The sequence below is a fragment of the Plectropomus leopardus genome, chromosome 23 (assembly GCF_026936395.1).
Source record: "Plectropomus leopardus strain MGB_pleo_1.0 chromosome 23, ASM2693639v1, whole genome shotgun sequence".
NCBI lineage: Eukaryota > Metazoa > Chordata > Actinopteri > Perciformes > Serranidae > Plectropomus > Plectropomus leopardus.
The window spans coordinates 142,935-155,127 of record NC_142198.1 but is presented as its reverse complement, the minus strand read 5'-3'; the positions used below and the strand labels follow the sequence as shown (position 1 = coordinate 155,127).

The window sequence follows — 12,193 nt, the reverse complement described above, 5'->3', positions numbered from 1 at the left end:
CCACATTTCAAAGTAAACTAAAAAAAGTATGAAGGAGTTTAATTTGCATGAATGTCATTAAAATGTTGACTACTACTCATCATGTGGAACATTTGAAAGCCTGTTAAAAAAGCTGACATTTGTTAGAGGATGGTGAATAAATAGGAGTTGAAGGGTGTATGTTATGTATGTTGAATGTGGTTGAAATATTGAATAATATCCAGAAAATACACAGAACAGTGTCTTCAGTGTATTGGTTTAGGTTCAAAAATGCTTACAGAGCAGCAGGTTGTATGATTTTGTCTATAGAATGTGTCAAATCCTGTGTGTGCGTGTCTGTGTCTGTGTCTGGATCTGTGTCAGAATGTTGGTGTGTCCAGCAGGTCCCACGGGAACAGTCACTGCTGGGTAAGGTGCTGGATCTGCCTGTTAATGTTTGCCCTGGCAAGAAAAAGAGAAAAAAAAGAGAAATGTTTGGGAGGCTGTCTGCTCTGACAGTTGGTCTCCCTCACTCTAGCTGTGGGCATTCTCTGCCATAGGGAGCAATGATAAATCTTAATTTTGGCACTTTAACAAAGTTTCAAACAAGTTTCAATATTTCAAAAACTATAAAAGATATTTACAAGTTATATCATATTTGTAGGAAAGGCATGATGTGGAATATTTTAAAGGTGTAATGAAATTTTTACATGAAAGTATGACAGAGGAGAAGGGTTTTGAAAATGCTTGAAAAAAGTTTGAACATGCCACCCATACATTTTGAATGGGGAAAAATGCCCAAAATATTTCAGAAGGTATGAATGATATGAAGAAGCTGAATGAAAGCAGTCGGTTCATAAATGGGCTGAATATTTTGAAGTTTGAATGTATGTTGAATGAAGTGCCAAAGTTTGCTTGCTTCTCATTCACACCCAATAAGCAGAAGAAGCAAAATAATAAAGAATTTTGCAGTAGAAGAACATAGGTTGTGAATGCTATGCATTTACACCCAATTACTTACTAGATGATGATGGAGATTAAGGCAGAAGTGAGGAGGGCCTCTCTGCTGCTAAAGAGTTGCAGGCCTGAATATGTATATGGAATGTAGTAATGCTGTGTTGCAGTTTTTACGAAGATGGTTATATGACCCTGTGGGAGTACAGCTTCGTATCTGGGTTGATAAGGTTCTACTTTAGCCTGCAGCTAACAAAGCAAATGCTCTCCCAGTGAGCAGTTGGGGAGATCGAGAAAATTTGGGAGTGGGTGGGAACAGGCTGCTACTGAAAATGTCTGTATATACCCACAAACATAAGTCCATATCACATACACAAAATTGAGATGGCAAAAGGAAGGATTAGCTAGAGATACCCACAGAATGATTCTCAAAGGTTTTTTATGTTGTTTGCAACATTAGGGTGGGTTTTTTTTTTTATTTTGTTTTGTTTTTTTTTTCAACTCCAAAACATGAAGTCTGAAAATGTCATTACGCTATCAAACATTTGTCATTTGAACCGCCTTTATTCAATGTTGTTACCCTTTAAGAGGATATTTGGCCTCGCAGCAAGGCACCAGTGAATGCACAGATGCTACACAAAGTCAGACATGTGCTATCATAATCAATCTTCATCTCCCCTTAATCATACACACACACACACACACACACACACACACACACACACACACACTGTACACCTCATTCTCTGCCACCATCCTTCTCCCCCCATGTGGAGCTAATTAAGTTACAGAGTTGTTGTTAATTAATTACTAGCCCATGCTAAAGGCCCCTACTCATTTGGGCAATAATGATGTCCTCATATTGTTACTGTCTAAGGAGCACCTTTGGTTCAGGTTAAGGGAGTGTGGGATGCATCTGCATGTGTGTATGTTGCAGGTGTGCTGGTATTATAATAAGCAAGTGAAGTGCAAATGTCAGGAGTGGTATCATGAGTATAAGTAAGTATGATATCTACAAGGAGAGCAGAGAGGAAGGTTGATATAGAGATTCAAAGCTTTTGTTTTTTTTTAATTTGCTCTCCTGATTCTGCTGCTGATGATTAATTCAACACCACTTCTACAAGAACCCAAAGCTTTCCTTCACTCAGTGCCAGATTATCCCATCGCTACATATTGTAACTTATTGTAATTGGCAGAACTACGTCTATGACTTTGTGCTTTACCTGCAAGGTCTTTGAGCTACATCTTAACCTTCATTGTCCTTGTTTTCATATACCTTACCTGTCTCTCAACTCACCATCAGCCACATCTGCCAGCCTGCGTGCCATTCTTCTCTAATCAATAAAACCATCAAATTCCTCCTCAGGCTCTGAGTCCACCTCTGGGTCCTAAACATCCCTGTACTCTTAGACCCTCACATTGCCTAAGGAAAAACTCCCCAAAAAGAACCCCTGAAACGGGGGGCTGGAAGAAACCTCAGGAAAGAGCGGCAGAGGATGATGAGAGCTCTGTCTTCCAGGATGGACAGATGTGCAATAGATGTAATAAATAACAGTTGAATTACAATAATGACAAAAAGGAAAGAGAAAGAGAGGGGGGAAGAGTGCTAACGTAACAGAATAATCTGGTCACAATGGACCCCGCAGATTTGGACTCATTCCACCAAGCCCTTGCCTCCAAAGGACGAATGATCCGACACCATAAACAAAACCTCCAGGAAATTATGGAAACCCTCCGTGGACTCCACACTTATGGTTGGAACACAACTATCTAAGGTAACCACTCAACTCACCTTGTCTGCTGCCACTGACCTTGCCCCTTCTGCGGCTCTCCCTAGCCCGCCCGCACTGTCTCCATCTCGTTCTATTCCACGCTCCACCTGCCTCCTCCTATTCTCCCCGGGAGCTCTTTATCTCCATACCTCAACGTCACTTGGGGGACCTGGGAGCATGTGGGGCAGTTTTGTTAAATTGTGCTTTATATTTTGAGCAACAGCTTTTAACCTAACTCATCAGTTTTTCAAGCCCTAGTAAACAATGTTCTCAGAGAGATGCTCATTTAGTTCATCTTCGTTTCCCTGGACGATATCCTGAACTTCTCTCATGATATCAAGGAACAACATGTCTGTCTTGTCCTGAAGAGGCTTTTGGAGAACAAACTCTTCGTAAAGGCTGAAAGGTGTGAATTCCATGCTTCAGCTGACAGTTTTCTTGACTTCATCATTGAGCAAGGGCAAATAAAGACAGATACAGCCAGGATTCAGGCAGTGTCAGACTGCCCAACATCCTCTACCCAAAAAACAGCTCCAATGTTTCCTAGACATCGCCAACTTTTACAGACGCTTCATTCAGTACTACAGCAGAGTGGCAGCTCCCATACCCACCTCACCTCAACTTCCTCCCCTTTCTCCTGGACCACTGAGGCTGAGACAGCGTCTCTCTGCCTGAAGAATGTGTTCACCTCAGCCCTCGTTCTAGAGTAGGTGCCTTTCCTCTCAGCGTTCCCCCAAGGACAACAAACTCCATTCCTGTGCCTTCTTTTCTCTGCACCTGTCCCTGGTAAAGAGGAATTATGGTGTTGGCAATCGGGAGCTGCTAGCTGTAGTGCTAGCTCACCAGGAGTGGAGGCACTGGCGTGACAGTCAGCGTTGGTTGTAATGTCCTCATGTACAATCTTAACAAGGTGCTACAACATGCCACCATGTGCATTTGTAGACATCATAAACAGTTTAGGCAGAAGGATACCTAAAACATCATAAGTAGACACAAAGGTCACTGACAGAGCAACACTATGTGACGAGTTGGGATGAGAACATGTTGTTCTTTCCTAGCTCAGTCTGTGCACTAGGAGCAGACAGCAGACTAAATCTAAAAAGATTGCATACTGTAGCTACAGTCAGGTCTCAATAAAATTGCAAATGTAAGATAAGTTTTACCCAGGCTTTGTACATGAACAAACAGTACAGTGATTTGTTGCTTTTGCACCCTTATGCTGTAGGCAAACAATCCACATGTTGAACAGCCATTATGAAGGTCCATGAAAAGTTAAATAAACCTACAGGTTCATAGTCTTTAAAAAGGGAGTTGAAAAAGGCCCCAAACACATTTTCACTATTTCATGGGTTACTTTGGCCATGTATACTACACCTCCAAACTGTCACCCATTCAGAGGCAGTTAAAGAAACATCAACATTTTCTTCCTTCAAAAGCCAAAATCTATAGGAGGCATATAGCTTTATATTACATTGAATGTTACTACTGCAGCTGTATTTTCATCTTTAGCCTTTGTGTCCAGCTTTTGTCTCGCTGGAGGCTAGTCATGGATGTAAAAGAAAACTGGATACAGTGTCGTAGGTGGCCTCTGTTCATTCCTGTGAGAGTTGGTCAGTGGTCGATAAAGCCAAAATAGTTCAACAACCATTTGAGTATTAAATTACCTAGATTATTTGCAGATGATAAGCACTACTTCTGCACTGTGCAGCCCACAGAGCAGGCGCATTAAAGCCTTTCACTGGCCAAGCTAGCTACTTCTGGTTAAGTGCCCTATTAACTTAAATGGGGATAATTATTCAATCATGCAGCCCTTCTAGATTTTCCAAATGTTATCAGATTGAATGGATTAAATCCTGATAGTGAAACTAATCATTTCACGGGGTTGGTGGTGCTAAAGAAAATTCAGCCAATGATATACAGGTGTCTCTTTTGCCATGTAAGTCATTGGGAGGCTGTCTTTTTGGGCCACATGACATCACATGACAGGGTAATTACATTGTTTGGCCAAAACAAATTGGCTTCAAAGCCTGGCCCTGATGGTAGTGCATGCAGTCTAGTGTCATTACCTGCCATTTTGAGTGCAGCAGTAACGAGCACCACTGTTTGAAATGACGTGATGTCTTGCTAAAAAAGAACAGGTTTTGCTTTGTTTTTGTTTGTTGGTCTCGAATAGTGATAGTGGTCTTCAGTGGTCTGTAGCTTGACAGCTGACTTCTCTAGGTCATATGCCATTCACCATCCTCTCCACATCCACACTCAGCTTATAGACATGTAATTGTAACTACTTCACGTTAGAAACAATGATATGACACGTATAAAACATACAAACATCATGTATTTATGGTTTGCAGAAATGTACAATGCCAACTTGCCTGATATGAAAAAACCAAATGTGCCCCTGGCCCTTCTATGTTCTGGTCATGCCCTTGCATAGTTTAATCTTCCAAATCTCTTGAATCTTACAATGTCCCATCCAGCCTAACCCTTTGACTGCTGTCACACCTATTATTTGTTTGTGTGTGTGTGTGTGTGTGTGTGTGTGTGTGTTTACAACTTCATGTTTTCTATCACAAGAACACAGAAATCTGAATGTTTGTAAATATGACATGATTGTTATCCTGTCCCACCCCACCCTCCCTCTAGGTGAATGGATGAATGAATGATGAATGGAAACATGTAAATTAATAATAATAAAACTTATAAAACACTATGATATATTGAAAACAACAACAATAAACCAAAATAAATAATAACACCTATGGTATTAAAGGCGCAGTCAGACTTTAATCCAATATACTTTTTGTCAAATTTAGCAAATATATTATCCCCCCATTCTGTTCTGTCTACTTTAATAAAAATCTGGTGTTCATACACAGCCCTGGCTCTGTAAATGGGAAACAAACAAAGTGGCTCAGACCAAGCTTCACAACACTATTGTAACCATAGCAACAGGGATTGTTCATGTCATGATCCTTCAGCACATTCTTACTCAAATTTTAGTTCAAATCTATTCAAACTTTAGTTCAAATCTATTCAAACTTGGCCTAATTATTTTTAAATAATTATTACTGCCTCTTTTTTTTAAGCAACAACAGCATACAACACATTGCCTAATCAGAAACTAATAAAACATATTTTAATTTTATTATTCATATTATTAATTTCTATAACGTGACAACTGTTGTCATCATGTCAGGTCAAAGTGCAAAAGGCTGAGTTCAGGTCAGTGCATAAGGTGGACTTTTGGCAGTTGCTGGAGGAGCTAAACTATGTCATAAAAGAGAATTTCAGATTTTTTTGGTTCCAAAAACCCCAAATCTACAAAATTTGACGCTGACAAAGAAGACGCTCGGTCAAGTTGCTGCACAACCAGCAACTTGCTGCATGACCATTGACTCATCCCTAATCAGCAGGTCATACACTGAATACAAAACAATGCAAATGTTACACCAGCATCGTCAGTAAACTCATACTGGATTTTTGCATAATTTAGTTGTGGGTTTGAGCCAAACAACAGCATTCAAATATGCATGTGTATATTAAATGGATTTTGTTCATTTGTTTTAGCATAATAAGAACACAGTAACAGTTACACTGTTGGTGTAACTGACTGGTGTCTCTTTTGGAGTGACTTTAGTTTGCAAACAAAAAAGGCAAGAGCTTTGAAGAAAAAATGCGTTTTACGTTATGAGTTGTGTGTGAGACTTTGATAAATAAACAGTCAGATAGACTTAAGACAATGGCTGTATTATCAGTAGGCTAAATAATCTCAGTGCTTTTAAAATAATTGTGTAGGATTTCTTAGGAGAAGTAACATAAACACATTGCATTTGATGTAAATAAAAAAAGAAAGAAAATAGTTTAAATCAATGGACAAGTAACAGCCCAGAGACACCCAAATTATGCTCAATGGTAGACTCAGTTCTTAAAACAGTGAGCCTTCTTCGCGACTTTACACATGATGTAACTTAGTCAGTCAGTCCATCACAAGGCATGACAGGAAATGGGGCATTGCCACAGCATGGCCTACAGTCTAAAATCTTTAAAATGAGGGTGATCGTGAATAAAATGAGGATTAACTGAAACAGACTGGCCTAAATCAAAAAATCTACTGTCTTTTTAGGACAGCAAAAATAGTGACTTTTTGTAGTTTAAATATTATCACAATCTATAATTAAATTACAAAAATAAATGAATACATTTAAAAGCGAGGTGTTTTCTTATTGTGTGTGTGCGCGCGCGTGCGCGCGTGCTTGATGGGGGGGGCTTGATTATAATGAGCGAAAAAAACCAACATTAAAACATAACATAAGAATGATTTGATTTGGGGGGAGATTTGCTGCCCTTTTATCAACTGTAGCTCTTTTACAGTTATGTCCTGCCTTGAGTTGATGTAGTCTACACACCCACAGAGATCCAACTTGACCTTTACTATTATTGTTGTTGTTGTTGTTTTTATTTTTACTCTGTAGATGTCCTCCAGCCAAGGCCCATATTTGACATGTCTCTCTGGGTGCTGTGTCAAAGGCTCTGTAGTAGTGGTGAGTATTACTGTTTATTTGCTTTTGTTGGTTTACTGGATGTGTTTAAACAAGAATTAATGGATTTGTCAGCATGATGATGATGATGATGATATTATTTTCAAAAATATTGTGAGTAATAATAATTGCTGTAAGTCCTACTGTCTTTAAGGTTCTAGTGTTCGTCCTTTTGTTGAAACTATTCTGGAGAAGTGTTTTTAATAATTAGGCCTTGTCCACACAAGCCTGGGTTATTTTGCAACCGTGAACATGTGTTCCCGGTTTTATTCTTCTGTCCACAAGCAACCGTGTCTTTGGAACAAAAAACGGAGTTCAGGATGAAGTTTTCGACCCAGTTGGGTTTCAGTGTAAAGGGTGTTCAGTCGCTGTGCAAAGTAGGTCAGAATTGCTTCACCATTATAAATTCAAACACCCACATTTTGGACGCACCATACGTTATCCGTTTTAAATGTCCCTGTACATTTAAGACATGGAATGCTTTAATTGTACATCAAAATAGAGTGCATTCCACACAAGATAATCAGGCACTAAAAGAGTTGTCTGTTTTCAGCTGTCACTTGTGTGTATGCAAAAATTTAGCTAATGAAAGGGAGTTTTTTGTTCATATCAACACACATCTGAAGAAAAATGAAAATGTACGTCGCATGTTTGTTGGCTGTAGTTTTCAAACCAGTATTTATGGAACCTTTAAGTCTCATAAAAGTCGCCGACACACACCTCACACATTAGCTGATTTTTTGCCAGGTATTGTCAAAACAACTACAATACCATCTCCACCAGTAGATGATTTGTTTGCTGATAGCCAGGACGAGGAGTGTGTGTTAGAGGAAGTTTCTGATTCTTCACAAGATCAACACAACACACTTTGTGCTATTGAGCAGCAGCTTGCAGCAGCCTTACTAAAGTTGGAATATTTAGTCCACGTGCCAGGTACAGCAATTGATGATTTTTTACAAGAACTTTACTATTTGATAAACACAGCATCAGTCGCACTATCTAGAGGTGTTGTGTCTGATATCCTTAAGCATCACAACCTACAAGTTGATGACGCTGTAGTTACAGAAATCACCACAGCAGTTTGCTCATCTAACCCTGTTCTAAAAGCAATTGAAAAAGGTGGCCCTCTTAGTATTTCATATCAACGTAAACAATTTTATAAGGAAAAATTCTGTGTTGTGGAACCCGTTACTTACCTACTTGATCGCAAAAAGAAGCACACCTTTCAGTATGTTCCACTGTTGAAATCTTTGCAGCAAATTTTAAATAATAAGGCCATTCTTGATAAGACTATTAAAAATCATAGAGGACAGCAGGACATTGAACTTGACCCATCTCTTGAATTCAGGTCCCCTGAAGATGGTTTGCACTTTAAGGAAAACAGCTCCCTAAATACAGATGAGTTACGGATATCTTTATGTGGACGATTTTGAGACCTGCAATCCCCTAGGCACCTCAAAACACAAGCTTTGTGGTGTTTACTGGATACTAGGTAACCTGCCACCAGGCTCCCACTCATCTTTATCATCTATTTATCTTGCAGTGCTTTGCAAAAGTTGTGATGTAAAAACATATGGTTATAAAGCAGTCTTGGAACCCCTTCTTCAAGATCTTAAAATTCTTGAGGACCATGGTGTGTATGTACCTTTATTAGGTAAGTCTCTTAACACTAGAACTACCAAGGCAGTCATTTTGACTGCTTTCAAAATTTGCGACATCATAACTTGGTTTAAAAAAAACTATGTACCAATAGGACCCTGACTTTTCCTAAATGTGTGTATATTTTATTCTAACATTGTTTTATCATTAAAATTTCAAAACACAAAAGAGATCTGAGTATTACTACCTCGAATGACCATAGCAGTCAAATTGACTGCATGTTTTTTACAGGGGGTGTCATATTTCACTATTTGCTACATTTTCCCGCTCTTTCTCCTGCTCTATTGTCTGTTTGTTTTTTATGCTCTGTGAAGCTAAAACCTAGTTATAGCTTCACTCTAAACCCAAGAGAGACAAAAATGACAAGTAGAAAGAAAATGTCTGTTATGGAGGCTTTAGCCTTGCTCCAGAGTCTTGATGAGGAAGAATCCGACGGAGGAGCAGGTTCAGAGAGTGATGTCTCTGGTGTTTGGAAGAAGCTTCATCTAGCTCTGAGAGTGATTCAGAAATCATTTCAGAGATGCCCACTAGCAAAAAAAGACGACTGGAAACATCGAATTCCACACTTGCTGACGTCCCATCTGCTAATTTTCAAGGTATGAGGCCTACAGGAGGACTCCTTATTATCATCATTATTATTAAGCTATTGTTTGCTATAATGCATATTTCTGTAATGTAAGCCTGTGCTAGTTTTATGTGATCTTGTGAGCCTTTAGCCTTAGCCTTAGCCTTTATTTAGGTATTGCAGGGGGCCTCCAAATAATTTACAAAACAGCATGATTTTCTGATAGACAGCTTTTTGGTCTATCAAGTGTGCCATAAATTGGAAAAGGCCTGATAAGATGAATATTCCATGAAATAAAACTAATTAGGCTATAATGTTTTGGTGACAGTGGAACATCCTGAAACTTCAGCGGCACCTACTGTGTTAACCACAAGAGCACTCAGCCCGCCATTGGATGAAGAAGCTGTCCCACAACCCTCAGCACAGAGGCATGAAACAGCGAAAGATGGCACAGTGTGGACGGTAATACAGTCAGGTGAAAACAGCGGAAGGCGTCAGAGTCACAATGTCCTTTCAGAAGCTGCAGGCCCCACAGCACATGCCAAACGCAACATTGAAGATGCCCTCACCTCTTTTCTGTGTTTGGTTGATGATTCCATGCTGAAACACATCAGGGCCTGCACCGTTGCTGAGGCACATAGAGTCAGAGGGGAAAGTTCATGGGATATGACTGTTGATGAGCTAAAGGCCTTCGTTGCTCTAATCTACGTTCGTGGTGCACAAGGTGGAAAAGGCCTGGACTTGGGGAGCTTTTGGTCAGCTGACTGGGGCTGTGCATTTTTCAAGAAGAACATGTCCCGAAACAGATTTCAGGAAATCTTACGATTCCTGCGTTTTGACAAAAAGGAGACCAGACGCACACGTCTGCAGGAGAACAAGTTTGCCCTGGTATCTGAAGTTTGGGAGAGATTTGTCCAGAACTGCATCACTTGCTACAAACCAGGTGCTGATATAACTGTTGATGAGCAGCTCTTCCCAACAAAAGCAAGGTGCAGCTTCATCCAGTATATAGCTAGCAAACCTGACAAATTTGGTATCAAGTTCTGGCTTGCTGCTGATGTTGATACCAAATATATGCTGAATGCTGCGCCATATCTGGGCAAAGATGAGACACGGAGGCCAGGACAGCGACTGGGAGACAGTGTGGTGTTGAAATTGGCTAAGCCTTTCCTGGGGAAGGGGAGAAACATCACGACTGATAACTTCTTTACTTCCCTTGAACTTGCCAAGGCACTAAAGGCCCAGAAAACCAGCCTGGTTGGTACGGTAAATAAGAGCAGACGAGAGCTTCCTCCATCTGTAAAGGAGCAAAGGGCCCTGCACACTACAGAGGTGCTGAAATGTGACAGTGCAACCCTAACAGTCTATCAGTGCAAACCAAGGAAAAATGTCTCCATTCTAAGCACTGTCCACACAGCTGTCAACATCACAGGTGGCCACAAGGCCAAACCAGAGACTGTTACATACTACAACAGAACCAAGGTTGGAGTAGATGTGCTTGATCAAATGGCGAGGAAATACTCAGTGAAAGCACCTACACGAAGATGGCCATTGGCGGTCTTTTATAATATTCTTGACCTGGCTGCCATAAATGCTTCGATCCTGTTCAAGAAATGCACCGATGAGATGATGTCACGGAGGAACTTCATACTGCGACTCGCAAATGAACTTCGCTCCGGACACATGACAGCGAAAGCCAGACAAATGATGGTGCGAGAGCCCCGGTTGGAGCAGCAGAAGATGGAGAGGAGAAGGCAGTGCCAAGTGCAAAGAAAGTGTAAGAAAAACAAAGCAAAGGATACTTGTGTCAAATGTCACAAGGTAGTGTGCGGGAGCTGCACATGGAAGGTACAGGTTACCTGTGCTGACTGTGAGTGATTGTGAGCCATAAGCAAAACTTGGCATCATAACAGCAGAGTGTCTTCAGCTGGCTGGCAGCCATCACAGCATTTTAGAATCTTCATAATAGTTAACATTTTTCATTGTTAAGGTCTAATGATAACACCAACCTATTTTGAAAGCAGGATACATTTGTTTTTATTTCACAGAGAAAATGGTTGCAGTTCGAGTTTGCCTGTGTAATTGCAGAGAAGTTATGTTGTGTCAATTAAATAAATAAAACACTGATTCATTATAGTTTTCATTTAGTGTCTTGATGTGTTTTTTACCTATTCCACCAATTTATTCTTAGATGTTTTTAATGATAATCCAAATTATAATCAAATAATGTCCGAGCAGTCAAAATGACTGCTATGGTCATTCTAGTAGTTGCAGAATTCTGGTAGACCGAGTGTTAAAGGTACAGTGCTGATTGAGTATTGTGGCTGACAACTTAGGAGCGCATAGTATTGCAGGGTTCATAGAAAATTTTTCTGGTGATTACGTCTGTCGCTTTTGCACAGCAAAGAGTTGTGATTTCAGGAATCAATATGTTGCTTCTGGTGTTTTCAGCCTTAGAACTAGAGATGGCGATGCAGATCATGTAAAATCGTCTAGTGAGAAGGATACACATTGCTTTGGTGTTAAGAGAGAGTGCATTTTTACCAAAACTCTTTCTCATTTTCATGTTGTCTCTGGTTTTCCGCCCGATGTAGCTCATGATGTTTTTGAGGGTATTGTGCCCGTTGAACTGGCCCACTGCTTGGCATTAATGATATCAAAGAAGTTATTTACATTAGATGAACTGAATAAAGCTATACTGACTTTTCCTTACAAATGGTCGGACAAAACAAACAAGCCACATATTG

General features: G+C 40.1%; 1 protein-coding gene across 3 annotated transcripts in view; it reads right to left on the bottom strand.

Annotated features, from left to right (window-relative positions):
* Positions 1 to 12,193, bottom strand: part of sorcs2 (sortilin-related VPS10 domain containing receptor 2) — a 671,324-nt gene that overhangs the window by 581,053 nt on the left and 78,078 nt on the right. The gene's annotated exons all lie outside the window — the stretch shown is intronic.